The following is a 17772-nucleotide window of genomic DNA, read 5'->3' as shown; positions in this document are numbered from 1 at the left end:
CCGTTTTCCATGTTCACTAGTGTAAAGTGGAGTTTTCCACAGACAATAAGACACGTGACGACATCATCATTTTGATGGCTGATGGAATGTGTTCTTGTGTTTTTTTAGAATGTGCAAAAATAGTAAATTTAAAGAATAAATATGGACATTTTTAAGGATTAATTCAGGTTGTCCTCTGTACTTTGACTGTGTTCTGCTCTGGTCTTACTATTTCCTGCGATAATCTCTATAGCAACATCTACCGTCCTATAAATTATTACTTTAAAATCTCAAAGTTTTTCTTGTACCTACGCAGAAACCAACAAGAAACAATGCAACTTGTTGTCAGATTTTGCAATAATATCTGATTTTTTTTTTGTTTTTCCTAATTGTTAAATTTTACCTAAAATTTATTTCAGGATTTAATATTTTGTTCAAAAATAAAATAAAATTACTTATAACTTATTTTTCTTATATTTATGGATGGTTACTGGCTTAAAGAAGACAAGAAGACCAACTGTCTCAAGCGACAGGAGTATCAACCACGTCTAAAGAGACTGAAGGAAGACGGAACCAGAGAACTCGCTGACTCATGAAAAGGAGGAATCTGTGCCAAAAAACTGGGGAAAACTGTAAATGAGAAACGAAAGTATGACAAATAGTCTTGTTCCCTTGGTTTTTTAGATGTTAATAATTTACCGTATTGTGTCTTACGCAACAAAATATTTTCAAATAGTATCATGGCGCCTGTTCAGTTGCCACATCATTTTGAGATCAATAATTCAGTTTACAGAAAAAGGACTTGGATATTTAGATGTCGGCATGAGGAGCATTTTGAAAGCCAAAAGTTGTGGGGGTTTTTTTGTTTGTTGTTGTTTTCTGTTTTATCTCCCCAAACCCCCCCGTACACAGTTGTATATCTTAGTTGCATGTCCTTCTAGCTGTGGGGTAAAAGTTGTGTTTTGCAGCTTCTCAAAGTGAAAGTGATAAAACCGATGAGGTCTCTCTCAGGGTAGGTTATCACGCTGTGCTGGTGGAGAAGGGCACGTGGTCATGGAAAGACTGGCAAAGGCTGGTCCGGCTGGCGTTGCCAAACGTCTGCTGATAAAAAGCCAGCGGAGAAACCCCGGTGACGCCACTTCCTGATAAGATCTGTGATGATATTAATGACCACGATTCTTTGATTTTGTGTAATGAAGTATGTCCACCTTTGGCAGATCTGCCTAACTCGATGAATCAGTGTTTTCCAAATTACCAACGCATGACATTACAAAAGCATGGATAAAAGATTCATTCCAAGAGAAAGATGCACCAGTGGTTTTAATGGAACAGAGTACAAAAAGTTCACTGATGTGATTTCAAATTCCACGTATCAAACAACCTTTAAGAAATTACCTCTTGTTCAGTGGGGTGTAGCATCAAAGAAGAATATCCACAATGGCCTGAAAAAGCTATTAAAATACTCCTGCCTTTTCCAGCTTCCCATCTGTGTGCAGTCAGATTTTCTTCATATGCCTTAACCAAGACAATGCCTGGCAACAGATGAATGCTGAATCAGAAGTAAAAATCAAGCATCTTCCAATAAGATAGACACTAAAGAGGTTTGCAAAAATGTAAAACAACACCCCTCTCATTACTAGTATTTTGTTTTGGAAAATGTAGCTATGTTTTATAAAAATTATATTATTTATGGTGACATGTAATGGTACATTGTATTTGTTTTTAAATAATTTAGTAAATAAATATTTTCAATATTGCTCAGTTTTAATTTAATAGGTAAGTATAAATAGATATAACACACAAGGAAAATTTCTTTGAAGTCTTCAGTAATGTCTAAAAGTATGATCGGATCCCAAAACCAAAGCTTTTAAGAATTGTTGATCGGAAAGAATAAATGCATGAGAATAATCAAGAAATTCTTGAAAAGGAAGAGTGAAAAAGAGAAATTTCCTCTTTTCAATTTTAAGCCACATTGTAATATAAAAGCAACAGTGTGGTGCTGGTAGTATAAAACATATTTATTAACATGATAACCAAAATGTTTCACCCAGAATATATAAAAACATCCAGTGAACGATAAAAGTCGCATTTCAAATTAGGGGTAGAGGAAAAGATTATTTAATAAATGGAAAATATAAGGGCATATTTCTACCTGATTCTATTTAAAAAATACATTTATTTCTCTATATCTTCTGTTACATCAAAATATAATTTAAAGATTGCTTAAATGTTTAAGTTTTAAATGAAAACAATGATCAGCAAATATAGGTAATTTTCTTCTTATCTTGGGATAATCACGCCACCAAGATACACACAATGAAAAAATAATAAATCTAACTTGGAAATCAACATTTTCTTTACAATTAAAAATCTCGTAAAATGTTATGAGAGAAATAAAACAATGGGGAAATATTTGTAATACATTTCAGGACGGATTGCTGTGCTTAATTTATAAGGTGCTCTTTTTACTTAATAAGCAAAAAGACAATCATTCCAAGAGGATAAGGGGAAATGATGTAATTCACAAAATAATTTTTTCAAAAGTCTAATAAACACATGGAAAAATGTTTTCTCGTTAGACAAAAGGAAACAGAACATTTAAAATAAAACACCACTTTCTGTTGACGGTATTAACAGAGACCCCTAATATCCAGTTCTGGGCTTGTCGTGACCACTGCTTCCCGAGTCTAAAGATGCTGAGGAGAGAGGAGACCAACGTGCGGGAGAAAGAACGCCTGTCCCCCGGCTCTCTTCCCTCCACCACAGCCAGGACGGCCACGGGCCCGACGCTGTGGTCACAGGACAGCGGTCTGTTAGCTTGGCTCACTGACTGACTGAGAGAGCGGAGACCCCGCCAACCTGTGCTGGAAAAGCATAAACTAGAAACAAATCTTCATTTTATTAAACCACCGAGAACCCAGAGTTAATTTATTGCTGCAATAAAACTTCGATAGCATGAGCAATACGCTATGTTTTTTAACAAAATCACAACAAAATTGGAGTATGAGCGCGTGTGTGCGCGTGTACACGCTACGTGTGTGCGCTTAGTAAAATGTGTGAAAACTACATCCCAAACTTTAAATTGTGACTTTCTCTGGGTGATGCATTTTCGCAATTATAATTTTATTCTGCATTTTCCCCCGAACTTTCTACAATAAACATGTATTACTTTCATAATCAGAAACATCGAAGCTATTTCCATTTTGGAAAACAAAAGGCACACTGGCAACATCTTGGGAAAGTCCGCCTAAACGTGCGAAACCAGCCACCTAAGTTACGGCTCTGTTTGTTCATAGAATGTTACTCATTCTGGGATAGAGTAGAAAAAAAAAAGTCGTATCTTTCTCAGGATAGAAAATAAAAGCAGAGCCTTCGATGCCATTGCACAGGGGCTCGGAGAGAGGCTGTGTGCCCTTTGTCTTTGACTCTCCCCCGTGGACTGGTAGTTTCAGATTTTTGGAATCTTCAGAATTTTCCAGAAAGTTAGCCGCCCGTGACAGCATCCGTTTTCCCCTGGCTGTAAGCAATCGAAGACGGATCTGAGGACTTTGTAGGCTGGGGGCTGAGGTGACAATAACTCACTGTGCCAACTTAATTCTCACGTCTCGGCTCCACCCATCCCTCTGTCCTCGTCTCCCTGAGGCTGGAGTGACGACTGTGCAAACCTCATTTCTGCTCTGCCCACTGCTTCCTGTTAGGTCTGGAAACTGGGGTGCCGGAGGGAGACCAGGAGGCGGGAGGATAGGGTAGAGCCGACAAATAAAATACAGGACACCCAAATATCTTTGAATTTCAGTTAAGCAACAGGTAATATTTAGTGAGGGATGTCCCAAATATTGCATGAGATATACTCAAAAATGATGCATTGTCGATCTGGAATTTAAATTTAACCCGTCAGGCTGTATTTTTATTTTCTGAATCTGACAACCCTCAGGGAGAGGAAGTACGAATTAACTCCTGCTCTTGACGGTGGGGCCCCAGCAGCCACAGTTTGTTCCAGGAGAAGGAACTGCATCCAGGGGGCAGTTTGTGCTACACCTGCTTGCAGAACCAGCCTCATTTCACACCCTCACTGATACCAGAGCCAACGGCCGGTGTCCCCAACTCAGAAGTCTGGGACCCAGCACCATGGCCCCATCTCCAAGTTCAGAGACACCGGCCCAAGCCAGCAGTGCCCTCATCCCAGAAATCTGAGCTTCAACTCAGAGAATTTCAGCTTCTTCCCTCCGTCCCCCAGCCTTAGGGATGGCAGTTGCTTCCTACAGCTGCTACCTCTGAATGCACAAGCATTATCTTTTGGCCTTTTCAGTTCTTTAATAACTCATGAGCAACGCTTTATATTAAATTTTCTCTGTTCAAATAACGGATGTGATTTTCTTTGGACGGGGCTTGCCTGATACACCCGCCCTTGTAGCTCATCCTGGGGCAGGTGTAGAAGGTAGCGGGGAAAAACGAATGGTGGCATAGCTGTAAAGTAGAGAAAACAAGCAGATGGTTGTCTGGACTCGACAAGGAGTGGGGAGCACAGGAGGCAAGGGAACTGGCCGTGCAGGCAGGGCTCCAGCAGGAAGCCCACAGACTCGCCTGACGGGAGGGAGAATGTCTACGTCCCAGGGGCTGCTGTCAAAGCAGAAACAAGTTGATGCCAGAAAGTGGCAAGGGATGGAACGAAGACGTGGACGTGGAAGTGAATGTCAAGAACTAGAACACAGGACAATAGTGTGTCGGATCAGCGGCCCCACAGTGGGCCTGGAGAGCCAGCAAGAGCCAGCTCCACCCCTTCGCTCTAGAACCCAGGCAGCATTGGGAAAAAAGATCTCCATCTGAGCTGCCCAGGGAGAGCCAGAGCCCAGCGGAAGTGAGAGGGGAGTGGACACAACTAAGGGAAGCGTTCAAGACATGGTGCAGGACGGAGTGGGTGCTGGAGCAGACAGCACCTGCGCACGATGCAGACCGAGCCGAACCAGACAGGCATCCCAGGGGGCTGGAGGGAGCAGAGAAGAAAGGAAGCCTGGCGCACGGGGAAGCAACACGACCTCCCGGGTTGGGGATCCATGCGGCTCTTGGCAGTAGAGTTGCTGCAGATTCCTTCCCTATGTCTTGGGGTTTTCAAAGGGCAACGTCTCCTCCCAAGAATGCACAGCAGCAACAGGAAACCAGTGCTGTGGCCACGACTCCCCAGTCAGCGGACATCACTGCCTCTCGCCTCGGGCCAGTGGCCGTGGGCGCTCCTGCTGGCAGAAGGAAGCATCGTGCCGAGCCAGCTGCATTGGTTTCTCATCGCTGCTGTAACAAAGCACCACAAACTCAGTGGCTCAAGACAAATCCATCACATTGCGGTTCTGGACGTCGGAGGCCCACAAGGGCTCTCACTGCTCCGGAACCACGGCGTCGGCAGGAACGCGTTCCTTGTGGGAGATCCAGGGGACTACGTGCCCTCTTGCTTTTCCAGCTTCTAGCGGCTGCCCCAGCTCTGGGCTCGTGACCTGCATCAATGTGCCCTCTGCTCCCGCCGTCACGTCTTCTCAGACTCCACTGTGTCCCTGGGTCGCTTACAAGCACCCCTGTGGTTTGGCCTCTCCCAGATAATCCAGGTTAATCTCCCTATCTCAAGATTTGTAACCTTAGTCATATCTGCAAAGTCCTGTTTGCCACATAAGGGAACATATTCACGGGTCCCAGGAATTAGAATGCAGCCAACGTCAGGGGCCGTCACTCTGCCTGCCTTGGGGGCCATGTGAACCCGTCCCTTTGACTATTGGAAGTGGGTGCTCTTGGTCCTGACGGTGACTCCACAGTGGGAGGTGGCAGTCATCTGCGGGCCATCTTGGGCTCCAGCAAGAGTGATGTGAGGAGGAGCGCAGAGATGCTGGCCCAGGTCTGCTGTGTAGACACCCCTCTCTGGCATCTCAGTCCTGCCCGGGGTGTTGCTGCTGCCAGAACACTGACCAGATCTCCTGCCTCTGGGGACAGACCTCCTCCCACAGAGAACCAGCCAGCACAGGAGTCAACTGGCAACGCCAGACCCACAGAAGTTTTATTTGTGACTTCTGTTCCAGAAGCCCCTGCCAAGTTGGCCAGCAAGAGAGGTTTTCTGAACATGCCAGGCTAGAAACAGCAGCCCCAGTTTGCTCACACGACCCTTTGTCCAACAGGTTTATTATATGAAGTTAATTATCTAAAGTCTAATTTCCCAGCTGAGTAATAAAGGAACAGAGACACGAGCTGGCAGCTCCTGTGCAGAAAGGCCTGGAAGACAAAGCCCTGCCCAGGCCCGGCATGTCCTGGCCACCGTTTCCCTCTTCCCAGGTCATGCCACCATCTCACCCCTGGGGAGCCTTCCAGGCTTACGGCTCAGGGGCAGTGCAAACAGTTGCATAAGCAAAAAGGTATATAAAATAGCCAAGCTGCCACCTTCCTTCCTAACACATCTCTGGCTTCCTGGAGTACATCTTTTTTCACTCAGCAGGCCCTCCCAACGTCTCTGCTATCTGCATCTGTTATCACATCCCTCCCACGATTTCCAAGTGAGGAAGTGGTCTCAGAGGCATTAAGTGACTCCATAAACATTCACTGACCTTTATGAGCTGCCCTGTGGTTGTCTCCGGGAGCATCGCAAAGACGGACACGGAGCGGCTCCCACCCCACAGGACTGACAGCCAAGGAGAGCTACAGATGCAAGCAGTGAGAATACGAAAATGAAAGCATCGCTCGTGCAAAGGGTGACAGAGAAAGTTCAGGGGAAATATCACTCTTGGATGGGGACAGCGAACATCTCCTGGAGAATGTAGCTCAGAGGAGAGCAGAGATGGAGGGGAGAGTGGAGGGTCAGCACAGCAACATCCAGTTCACAAGCAGCAGCAGAGAGAGGAGAGGAATCAGAGGAAGCACGTGACTCTTGCTTCAGGAGCTTGTGGTCGTAAACGCACACGTTTGACCAAAGCCAGGAAACAGCAGGGCAGGGGACTGGGGTGGTACAGGTGTCTGGATCTGGGTTTTGAAGGAGGTAAGTGGCGGTTTGTCTTGTTCACGTGCACGTTGGCAGCCTGAGCCCAGCTTCCAGGCAAGTTCCAAAATCGGTGAATGGGCGATGGTGCCAAGACCCAGAAGGCTGGCAGGTGCCCCGGGGTTCCCTCACAATGAGGCTGTCTCATCGACCAAGGGGTGAGAAGCTTCTTAAGTGCCCAGCACGGTGTCACCTAATGGGCCCGGGGCAGAGGCTGAGCTGGGCTTGCTCCTGTTTATTCCAGCCCCCGTAATGTGTCTTCACAGACCACAGAGGCTGGAGATCTGCACGGATCAGGCCCCCAAAGCTGACCCCGCCCTCCCCCTCAGAGCTGCGAATGTGTCCCCTTTCATGGGGAAGGAGCCACTGCAGACTCAGTCAGGGGTCTTAAAATGGGGCGCTTATCCTGGTTTCTCCACCAGGGCACCTAATGTAACTGCAACGGTCCTCTAAGAGGGGGACACGGGAGGGTGGGAACCAGAGAAGGAGACGTGACCACAGAGGCGGAGGTCAGCGTGACGCAGGGCGGGCCCCTGGAGGCAGGTGGCTGTGGAAGATGGAGAAGACAAGCAATGGATTTCAGCCCTGCCGACGCCTCGATTTTAGCCCATGCGACTCACGTCAAACCTGACTTCCAGACCCGTCAGATGAAAAACGTGTGTTGCTCTGAGCCGCCGAATCCGCGGCAGTTCGTCACAGCGGTGACAGGAGACTGACGAAGGCGGCGGCCGGGGTCCGCCCCGAACTGCTGAGCAGATGCTCCCCCGTCTCGGGGCTGCGGATCAACCGCGCAAACTGGGACCCCCGCTCGTCCTCGCAGTTCTGGGGCAGACGTTTGACACCCAGGCGTCGGCTCGGCCACACCCTTCGGAGGCCCGGGGGTCTCGTCCTCGCCTCCTCCGGCTCCTGGGGCGTCGGCAGCACGCGGTCTGCGAGCACATCCCTCCAGTTCCGCCTCCGGCTGCCTCCTCGGGGGTGTCTCTGTGTGTCTTTCTCTGCGACTACTTCCCTCGCAGACGGCGGGACACCCTGCGGGGCACGTGGGATGGTGTTTAGGGCCCGGGATGAACGCCTCCTCTCACTACCTTCAATGTCACGACGCCTCTCGCCACATAAGGTGATGTGCATGGGTCCCCGGACAAGGGCAGGAGCGCGTCCTGTGGGGCCACCAAGCCCCCTGCACAGGGGGCTCCCGGGAGCCTGGACAGGGCCCCCCGCAGACGTCCGGCGGGCGGAGGCCCTGGGAGGCCTGGCTCTGCCAGGTCCTTCAGGACGCGGGCGTTTCTGGAATCGTCCAGGGTCCCCCGTGCTCCTCTGGCCGGGCCCTCCTGAAGCGGAGCGGAGAAGGAACAAGGTGAGCAGGGCCTGGGGCGGCCTGGGCCCATCCGAAACTTCCGGCTACACCTCCGGCTGAAATCCTGAGAAACCCTCTTGATTCGCATTCAGGGCTTCTCGGCAATCCAGCAACGACCCACGTCGGGACACTCAAGCTCCTAAGACTGAAGACCCAAAAAACTGGATGGAGGTGACAAGATGCTTTCCCATTGAAACCCTGTTCTAGGTGCCATAAAAAGGCTTCAGCAGACCCGCGGCTGCCGGGCAGACAGAAGGGGTCGTGGGGATGACCGTCTGATGAGGGCGGGGTTCCCTTTGGGGCGACGAACACGGACCGGAACTAGGTAGTGCAGGTGGTCACGCAGCGTTATCAATATGCTAAACTTGAACGTGGTTAAAATGATGCATCTTAATTTGTGTGATTTTTTTTCACAAGAAAAGAAAAGAAACGCTCGGCCCCTCGTGGCTGAGTTAGAGCAACCCGCATCCCTCTGGACACCCCTTAAGAGCGAGGCTGTACCTAGAGTCCCCGATCCATCGCAGAGGGAGGAGCGGCTGCCCCGGCGGAGCCTCGGCTCGATGCTGGGACCCGGGCAGGGAGCAGCTGGCGAGGCACCCCGAACCCAAGGCCCCAGGCCTCACCTGGAGGAAGAAACGCTGAGTCCAGGAGGCTCTGGACGCCCCCAAAATTCCTGCCCCGTGTGCTCACAAGCAGGCGCTGAAACGTATCAGAAAAGGCACGTAACGGGGACAGCAGCTCCTGGAGCTCGCCCTCCGCGCGAGAGAACGGACCTGCCGCTCCCTTCCCTACAAAGATGTCTGCCCAGGGACGTCCTCCCGGAAAAACTGTTCTCCTCTGGCCGGTTCCTCGGGCAGCTCCGGGCGGAGGGCTGGGCCCCGCGGTGCTGGGTCCGCTGGGCGAGGTCGCGGCGTCATCACTGCCCAAACCCAGGCGCTCAGCAGGTGCTGGCCGTCCATACTTTGCGGGACATCCCGCCTGACGCCCCAGAGCCTCAAGGACTTAAGCGCTGTGTCCAGCGTCTCACACACGTAGAAAGTTCCAGAACCAGACAAGCTGACTCCGGAGACTTCACTGCGAACCGTGCAGGAGGGAGAGAAGATACAGGAAGATGAGATATTTGCACATTATGTCGCCTTTAGGGGAAAAACTTTTTGCTTCTTCCTACTTACGTGGATTTAGATGACACAGTTGCTGTCTGTCTCGGGTGATGCGGGCGCAGGTGTGAGGGGAGGCAGCAGGGACGTCTTCACCTGGCACCTGCGGAGACCTCAAAGGCAACCAGAGGTAGAATGCCAAAGCCGAGCCTGCACCCAGGCCCGAGGTCCCTGCGGTGCTGGTCTGGGGTCCGGAGAGAAGGCCCACTCCGGCAACGCCAGGCTGTGGGTTACTGTTCTCTGGGGCTTAGTGGAGAAAAGGGCTCATGCGGGGGACACAGAGCCGGGGAGGTTGGGGGAGGGGGGAGGGAGGAGGGAGGGGGCCCGAGACAGGGAAACAAGGTCAGGAGCTGAGGGGTGCCCCCTAAGGGACTGCTATAAAAATACTATGTTTCCTTTTTCTTTAAGCTGAGAACATCACTTTTTGAACTTTTTATTAAAGTATAACATCCTTGCAGAAAAAAGGAATCACAAATCGTAGGTGTACAGCTCCATGAACTTCCACAAACTGAACACACTCACGGGGGCAGAACCCAGCCCAGGAAACAGGCAGGGCCAGCGTTTCAGACCCCACCTTCCTCTTCCTTCCTGGAGCCGTCTTCTCCCACAAAGGTGACCACCGTCTCCAACTCTAACACTGAAGAGGGCTGGTCGCTTTCTGAGCTACACGCAACCAGAATCAAGAGTAAATGCTCTTCTGTATCTGGCTTCTTTTGCTTGACGCTATTTTTGTAAGCTTCATCCATAAAGGTGCATATGGCTTAGTTTTAGTTTATTTATTCCCGTGACAGTGTAGCATCTATTTCATTCTGCGAATATATCTATCCATTCTACTACTGATGGACATTTGGCCATCTTCCACCTTGGTGCTGTTATAAATACTGTTGCTATGAACATTCTTATAAAGGCATTTTGGTGAACTTTGCGTGCATTTTTAAAAATCGTATTTTAGTATCTAGTTATAAGTGTGTTTTTCCTCCAACTACACTTAACTGCTTCATCTCCAAACCTATGGTGCTGTCTCCTACACATACATCTATCTTAAGTTCAAAATATGAAAACAGAAATGAAATAAAAATAAAATCCCAAATGTGCACCAACAGCAGAGCAGACAAGTCCATGTTGGATGGTGACCAAGGGCAATATGATGCTGTGTTATGGCGTGGTGGGGAGTGAGGGGTAGGAAGATAAAGAGAAGGGAACTTTATTACCCCTTTGTTACTCCTTTCCTCAGACCATAGAGCAGAGTGACTTTTGTGCCTAGGAGGATGTTCTGGGCCTGCCACCGCTGACCACGTAAGAGAGAGGTTCTGGGAGGGAAACACCTGGTTTGGGTTTACCAGCCTCTCCTCATTTCAGTCTCTGCATTAGGGAAACTCATGAGGATTATGAAAGGGCCGTGCTACGTAAACAAGAACTCCTGTTCCCAAATCAAAAGCTGGGAGAGAGAGCCTACAAGGTTTGAAAAAGCAAAAGCTGAAAAAATGCTCTCTGAGCACCTCGCAGCTCTATGAAAATGCACGTTAATATTGATGCCTTTTCAGTAAACGTTTTTGAACAAAAATCTCTTCCCAGAGGAAGGAAGCCAAATTGCTTCGTTTCAGATAACTTTCCATCTTTCTTCCAAAGTTCCCATAACTCCCTTCCACCCATCTTGAAAAGAAAACAAAAAAAAAATTGTTTTCTAGGAATAAGTCTCAACAAACAGCTCTGCTTTGAAACAGCTCCCGAGACTGTCAGCGGTGGAGACCACAACGAGCTTTCTCGGGTTTTTTTTACGAAGATCAGTTTTGCTGTGTGAGACCCAGTGCGCTCCTCAGGGAGCATTCCTCACACACAGCTGCCTGCCCTTTTTCCTTCCCGGGCACGGCAAATGATTAACTGCAAAGATTTCTCCTCTTTGCCACTGGCCAGATAGAAAGGTCTGAAAGTCAGCCTAAACTGATTATTTTCCAATTTAATGGGTGTGTTTTCGTGTGTTTGTTTCTAATCTGTTTCCCAGGCACCTCGCGTGAGATTTTCCCAGCGTGTTCCATTTTATGTGAACTTTTGACAGTGAACCGTGGAGACGGCCAGACCCCAGAACAGGGAATAAACAGCCCTGCCACGGGGACAGTGGGGCAACGAGCTGGGGCTGCAGGAGCTGCCGGATGCTTGCTGCCCTGAAGTGTGAACCTACAAACCAAAAGGAAATAACATCCTAACTATAACTGGAGCCACGTGATATTAGAAATGAAGTAGTTAAACATAAATACCACTGAGATGTTGTAACAGTGTCATCTACAATTCATGAGCCTGTTGAGCTTGGACCCAATCTGAAAGTTACCATTTTGCACCAAAAAGAGTAGGAAAAAGAACCTTCTTTCCATCATGATAGCTCAGAAAGAATAGAGGCAGCTGACGAAAACAGGCACAACAGGTAGAGAAAACTGCAGGTGCATATATTCTCTCATTGTTACAGCAAAAATTATTTGAATGCCTACCCTGTGCTGGGCACTGCCGTAAGCACTGGATACGCAGAGGGGAACAAAGCAGAGCAAGTCTTGCCCTTGTTGAGCCTGCAGGATGGTGGGAGGACAGATGCTAAGCGTAGTGAAAGGACAACTAAGCAGGTGCGCAGGAGACGCAAGGCTGGATGGAGCGTCAGTGAAGGCCTTTCTGAGTAAGTGAGAATTGAGAGGATCTAAGGGATGCAAGAGAGTGAGGAACTAATTTGAGAGAAGATCATCCCTGACAGGGAACAGCATGTGCAAAGGCCCATGGCAGCAATGAGCAGGAGACAGAATTAGTTTAGGATGTGCATGTGAGTACCCGGAAAACATTGAAACAGGAAATTAAAAGAAATCCTCTCTGGGTGAAAGGCAAAGTAACTATTTTAGCCACGTATCACTGGATGTTTTCATCAGTTTTTTAGTGGGTAGAAATTGTATGCGACTGCTGGAACCCAGTTCATCCAGTGGCAGGTGTTAATAGGGGCAGGAGCGGGGACATACCTAGCTTACAGGGACCAACTTTTCTTCACTTAATGGGTGATCAACTCATCCTCATTTCCTGGGAATATTCGGGTTTAAAACTGAAAATCCTGCATCCCAGGAAACCCCTCAGTGGGGGCAAACCTACTTAAAGATGAATATTAGCTCGTGACGCTGATGAAAATATTCTGCAATATATTGAAAAGATGAAACAGTGGTCAAAGGAAGAGAATGATTTTGAAAAATATTTGCAAGAAGAAACAGAATTACCTTTAGAAAGTGTCTACTTGCTATTCTCAAGGAATTTTTAAGAAAGAGAAAAACTACATACACACAAATGTAAAAATTATTCTTGAAACAAAGAAATACAGTGCAAAAATAATAACTTAAAAATCATAATACAGATTTTAAATCCCAGATTGTAGGAATAAAAATAAAGAAGTCCAGATAAGGAATGACTAATTTATGGATTCAATATTTTTTTCCAGTCAAAATACCTGTTCAAGATTTGTTGGGGGGAGGCAGAGAAACAGCCTTGAAAGTTTATCTGAAAGAAAAATCCCATTTAAAAAGCCAATATCAGCAGGTGGGGCGGGAGGGGTTAAAAAAAGGTTGGAATTTGCTTTCTTACATAATAAAACATACTAAAAGCATATTGTATCGACTTGATAAAAGCAATGGAATCAAATAAAAGGCTTAGAAATAATCATGAGTAGATATAACAATTTAATATACGAGTGAATAGATTATTTAACAAAGTGCAGTGGAAAAATTGGCTAAATATTTGGTGAGAGAGGAGAGTTGGATTTTGTCTCTCAAACCCTACACTGAAATAAATTTTAAGTCATTTAATACAGAGAAAAGTGTAAAACAATTTAAGAGAAAGTGAATATATAAGAAAATACAAGCGGACATACATAAGCCCAAAGGCAAATAAAAAACATGGAGAGAAAGGCAGCTATGCCTATATCAGAAAACAGACTTTAAGTCAAAAACTACAACAAGAGATAAAGAAGGTCATTAGATAATAACAAAGAGGTCGGTTCATCAGGAGGATGTAACAATCGTGTGTGTGTGTGTATATCTGTATGCGCCCAGCTTCAGAGTGCAAATGCTGACAAATCTGGAGGGAGAAATAAACAACCATGCAGTAATAGTTGGAGATTTCAATATTCCACTTTTAACAATGGATAGATCATCCAAACAAAAAATCAATAAGGAAACATTGGACTTGAACTAGACTTTAAGACCAAATGGGCCTGACAGACATACAGAACATTCCATCCAGTACCAGCAGGACACACATTCTCCTGACTGCACACAACATTCTCCAGGACAGATCACATGTTAGGTCATAAGACAAGTCTTAGCAAATTCAAAGAGACTGAAATCATTCCAAGTATCGTTTCCAACCACATTGGTATGAAACTAGAAATCAATAACAAGAGGAAAACTGGCAAAGTCACAAATATGTGGAAATTAAACAACATACTCTTGAAAAAACAATGGGTCAAAGAAGAGATAAAAAATTATCTTGAAACAAGCAAAAATGGAAACAATATTTCAAAACTTAGGGAATGCAGCAAAAACAATTCTAAAAGGGAAGTTTATAGCAATAAACACCTAAATCAGGGAAGAAGAAACATCACGAATAAACAACCTAACTTTACACCTCAAAGAGCTAGAAAAACAACAAACAAAACCCAAAGTTAGCAGAAGGAAGGAAATAACAAATATCAGGGCAGAAATAAATGAAATAGAGACCTGAAAAACAATAAAAAAGATCAACAAAACTAAGAGTTGGTTTTTTTAAAAGATAAAAAAAATTGATAAATCCTTAGCTAGACTAACTAAGGAAAAAAGAGAGAAGATTCAAATACATAAAATCGAAATGGAGGAGACATTGCAACTGATACAACAGAAATTCAAAGGACTACTATGAACAATTATAGACCAACAAATTAGATAGAAGATATGGATAAATTCTTAGAAATATACAACCTACCAGACTGAATCATGAAAAAAGAGAAAATCTGAACAGACCAATAAGGGGTGAGGAGGTTGAATCAGTGATCAAAAACCTCCCAATAAAGAAAAGCCCAGGACAAGATGCTTCAATAGTGAATTGTACAAAGCATTGAAAGAAGAATTAACATTAATCCTTCTCAAAATCTTCCAAAGAATTAAAGAAGAGGGAATATCCCCAAACTCATTTTATGAGTCCAGCATTACCCTGATACCAAAGCCAGACAAGGACGCTGCAACAAAGAACCACAGACCAAGATCCCTGAGGAACATTGATGCAAAAATTCTCAACAGAATACTAAACCAAACAGCAAACGAACAGCAAACCAAATTCAACAGCACATTAAAAGGGTCCTACACCATGAGTAAGTGAGATTTTTCCCTAGGATGCAAGGATGGTTCCACATACATAAATCAAGAAATGTGATATGCCACTTTAATAAAATGAAAGATAAAAATCATTATTATCTCAACCGATGCAGAAAAAGCATTTGACAAAAATTGAACAGCCTTTCATGTAAAAACTCTCAACAAAGTGGATATAGAAGGGATGTACCTTAACATAATGAAGGGGATATATGACAAACCTACAGCCAACATCATACTCAACAGTTGAAAGCTTTCCCTCTAAGATTGGGAACAAGCCAAGGGTGCCCACTGTCACCACTCCTATTCAACATAATCCTGGAAGTCCAGCCAGAGCAGTCAGGCAGGAAAGATAAATAAAAGGCATCCAAATTGGAAAGGAAGTAAAATTGTCTCTGTTTGCAGATGATATGATCTTATATAGAGAAAAACCCTAAAGACTCCCCCCAAAACTGTTAGAACTAATAGCTGAATTCAGTGAAGTTTCAGGATACAAAAATCAACATACACAAATCAGTTGTGCTTCTATACATTAACAATGAGCCATGTGAAAAAGAAATAGAGACAACAGCCCTATTTATAAGAGCATCCAAAAAATAAAATACCTAGGAATAAATTTAACCAAAAAGGTAAAAGATCTTATGCACTGAAAATTATAAGACACTGATGAAAAAACTTGAAGAAGACACAAATAAATGGAATACTATCCTATGTTCATGGATTGGAAGAATTAATATTGTTAAAATGTCTATACTACCCAAAGCCATCTACAGATTGAATGCAATCCCTATCAAAATTCCAATGACATTTTTCAGAGAAATAGAGCAAATAATCCTAAAATTCATACGGGAAAATAAAGACCCTGAATAGCCAGAAGAATCCTAAAAAAGAAGAAGAAAGCTGGAGGCATCAGAATTCTTGATTTAAAACTTTATTAAAAACTTGTAGTAATCAAAACAGTATGACACTGGCATAAAAATAGACATATAGACCAACAGAACAGAACTGAGAGCCCAGAACTAAATTCACACATATACACTCAACTAATATTTGACAAGGTAGCCAGGAAGACTCAATGAAGGAAGCATTGTCTTTTTCCATAAATGGTGCTGGGAAAACTGGATAACCACATGCAAAAGAATGAAATGGGATCTCCTATCTTAGACAACTCACAAAAATTAACTCAAAATGCATTCCAGACTTAAATGTAAGACCCAAAACTGTAAACCTACTAGAAGCAAACAAAGGGGAAAATCTCCTCGACTTTAGTCTTGGCAAAGATTTTTTGGAAATGACACCAAAAGCACAAGTAACAAAAGCAAAAATCAACAAGTGGAACTACATCAAACTGAAAAGCTTCTGCACTGCGAAAGAAACAGTGAGCAAAATAAAAAGGCGACTTGCATGATGGGAGAAAATATCTGCAAACCATTTATCGGGTAAGGGGTTAATATCCAAAATATATAGAGAACTCACACAACTCTATAGCAAAAAAACCCCAAACAATCCAATTAAAAAGTGGGCAAAGGACTTGAATAGACATTTTCCCAAAGAACACATAAAATGGCCAACGTGTACATGAAAAGATGCTCAGCATCACAGATCATCAGGTAATGAAAATCAAAACCACGAGGAGACGTCTCCCAATACTTGTTAGAGTGGCTAGTTTCAAAAAGATCAGAGACAACACGTGGCATCAAGGCCGTGGGGAAAGGAAACCCTGTGCATTGTTGGTGGAAGGGTAACTCCAGCCACCATGGAAAACATTATGGAGGCTCCTCAAAAAACTAAACATAGCACTACCATATAATCCAGCACTCCCACTTCTGGGAATATATCCAGAGGAAATGAAATCACTCTCTCAGAGATGTTTGCACCCCCATGTTCATCGCAGCATCTCTCACAAAAGCCAAGACGTTGAAGCAACCTAAGTGTCTATCAAGAGATGAATGGATAAAGAAGATGTGGTACATAGTGGAACATTATTCAGTCATAGAAAAGGAAATTCTATCTTTTGTGACAACATAAACGGACTTTGAGGGCATTATGCTAAGTGAAATAAGCCAGACAGGGAAAGACAAATACTGTATATTCTCATTTATATGTGGAACCTAAAAAGTCAAACTCATAGAAATGGAGAGTAGAATGGTGATTCCTAGAGGGTGAGGGGTGGGGGAAATGGGGAGACATTGGTCAAAGGGTAAAAACTCCCAGCTATAAGATGAATAAGTTCTGGGGACCTAATGAACAGCATGGTGACTGTAATTAACAGTACTGCCTTATTTTCTTGAAAATTGTTAAGAGAGTAGATCTTAAAAGTTATCACGGGGCTGGCCCAGTGGTGCAGCAGTTGGGTGCGCACATTCTGCTTCGGCGGCCTCGTCTTCACACGTTCGGATCCTGGGTGCGGACATGGCACCGCTTGGCAAGCCATGCTGTGGCAGGTGTCCCACGTATAAAGTAGAGGAAGATGGGCACGGATGTTAGCTCAGGGCCAGTCTTCCTCAGCAAAAAGAGGAGCATTGGCAGGAGTTAGCTCAGGGCTAATCTTCCTCAAAAAAAAAAGTTATCGCCACCAAAAAAAATAAAGATAATAGTCAAGTCTTGCTCCTCAATATACATCATTAACACATTGAAAAGTAAAGGAAAAACTGGGAAAAAATGTTGCAGGCATGTGACCATGGGCTAATATCTCTAACATATGAGGAACTCTCACTTATCCATCAGAGAATGTCAAAACTACAATTAAAAGATTGACAAGGGACACATACTCATAATTCACGATAAAACAAAAATGGCCCGAAGCATTTTTGTGTCCCATCTTGCTGGTATTCAAATAAATGCAAATTGAAACAACAATAAACCATTTTAAGCTACCAAATTAGAATTGTTAAAATAACTATATTACTCAGG

At 45.0% G+C, this 17772-nt stretch overlaps 1 long non-coding RNA gene across 1 annotated transcript; it reads right to left on the bottom strand.

The window, feature by feature from the left end:
* Positions 1–1976: 1976 nt before the first annotated feature.
* LOC139082971 (uncharacterized) lies at positions 1977–6684 on the bottom strand. The gene is made up of 2 exons (XR_011539380.1): positions 6558–6684; positions 1977–2838 (listed from the first exon to the last, which is right to left on the bottom strand). It is a non-coding gene; the product is annotated as an uncharacterized lncRNA (long non-coding RNA).
* Positions 6685–17772: the final 11088 nt, after the last annotated feature.

The sequence above is a fragment of the Equus przewalskii genome, chromosome 1, assembly GCF_037783145.1.
Source record: "Equus przewalskii isolate Varuska chromosome 1, EquPr2, whole genome shotgun sequence".
Taxonomy (NCBI): Eukaryota; Metazoa; Chordata; class Mammalia; order Perissodactyla; family Equidae; genus Equus; species Equus przewalskii.
This window is presented reverse-complemented; position numbering and strand designations above follow the sequence as displayed.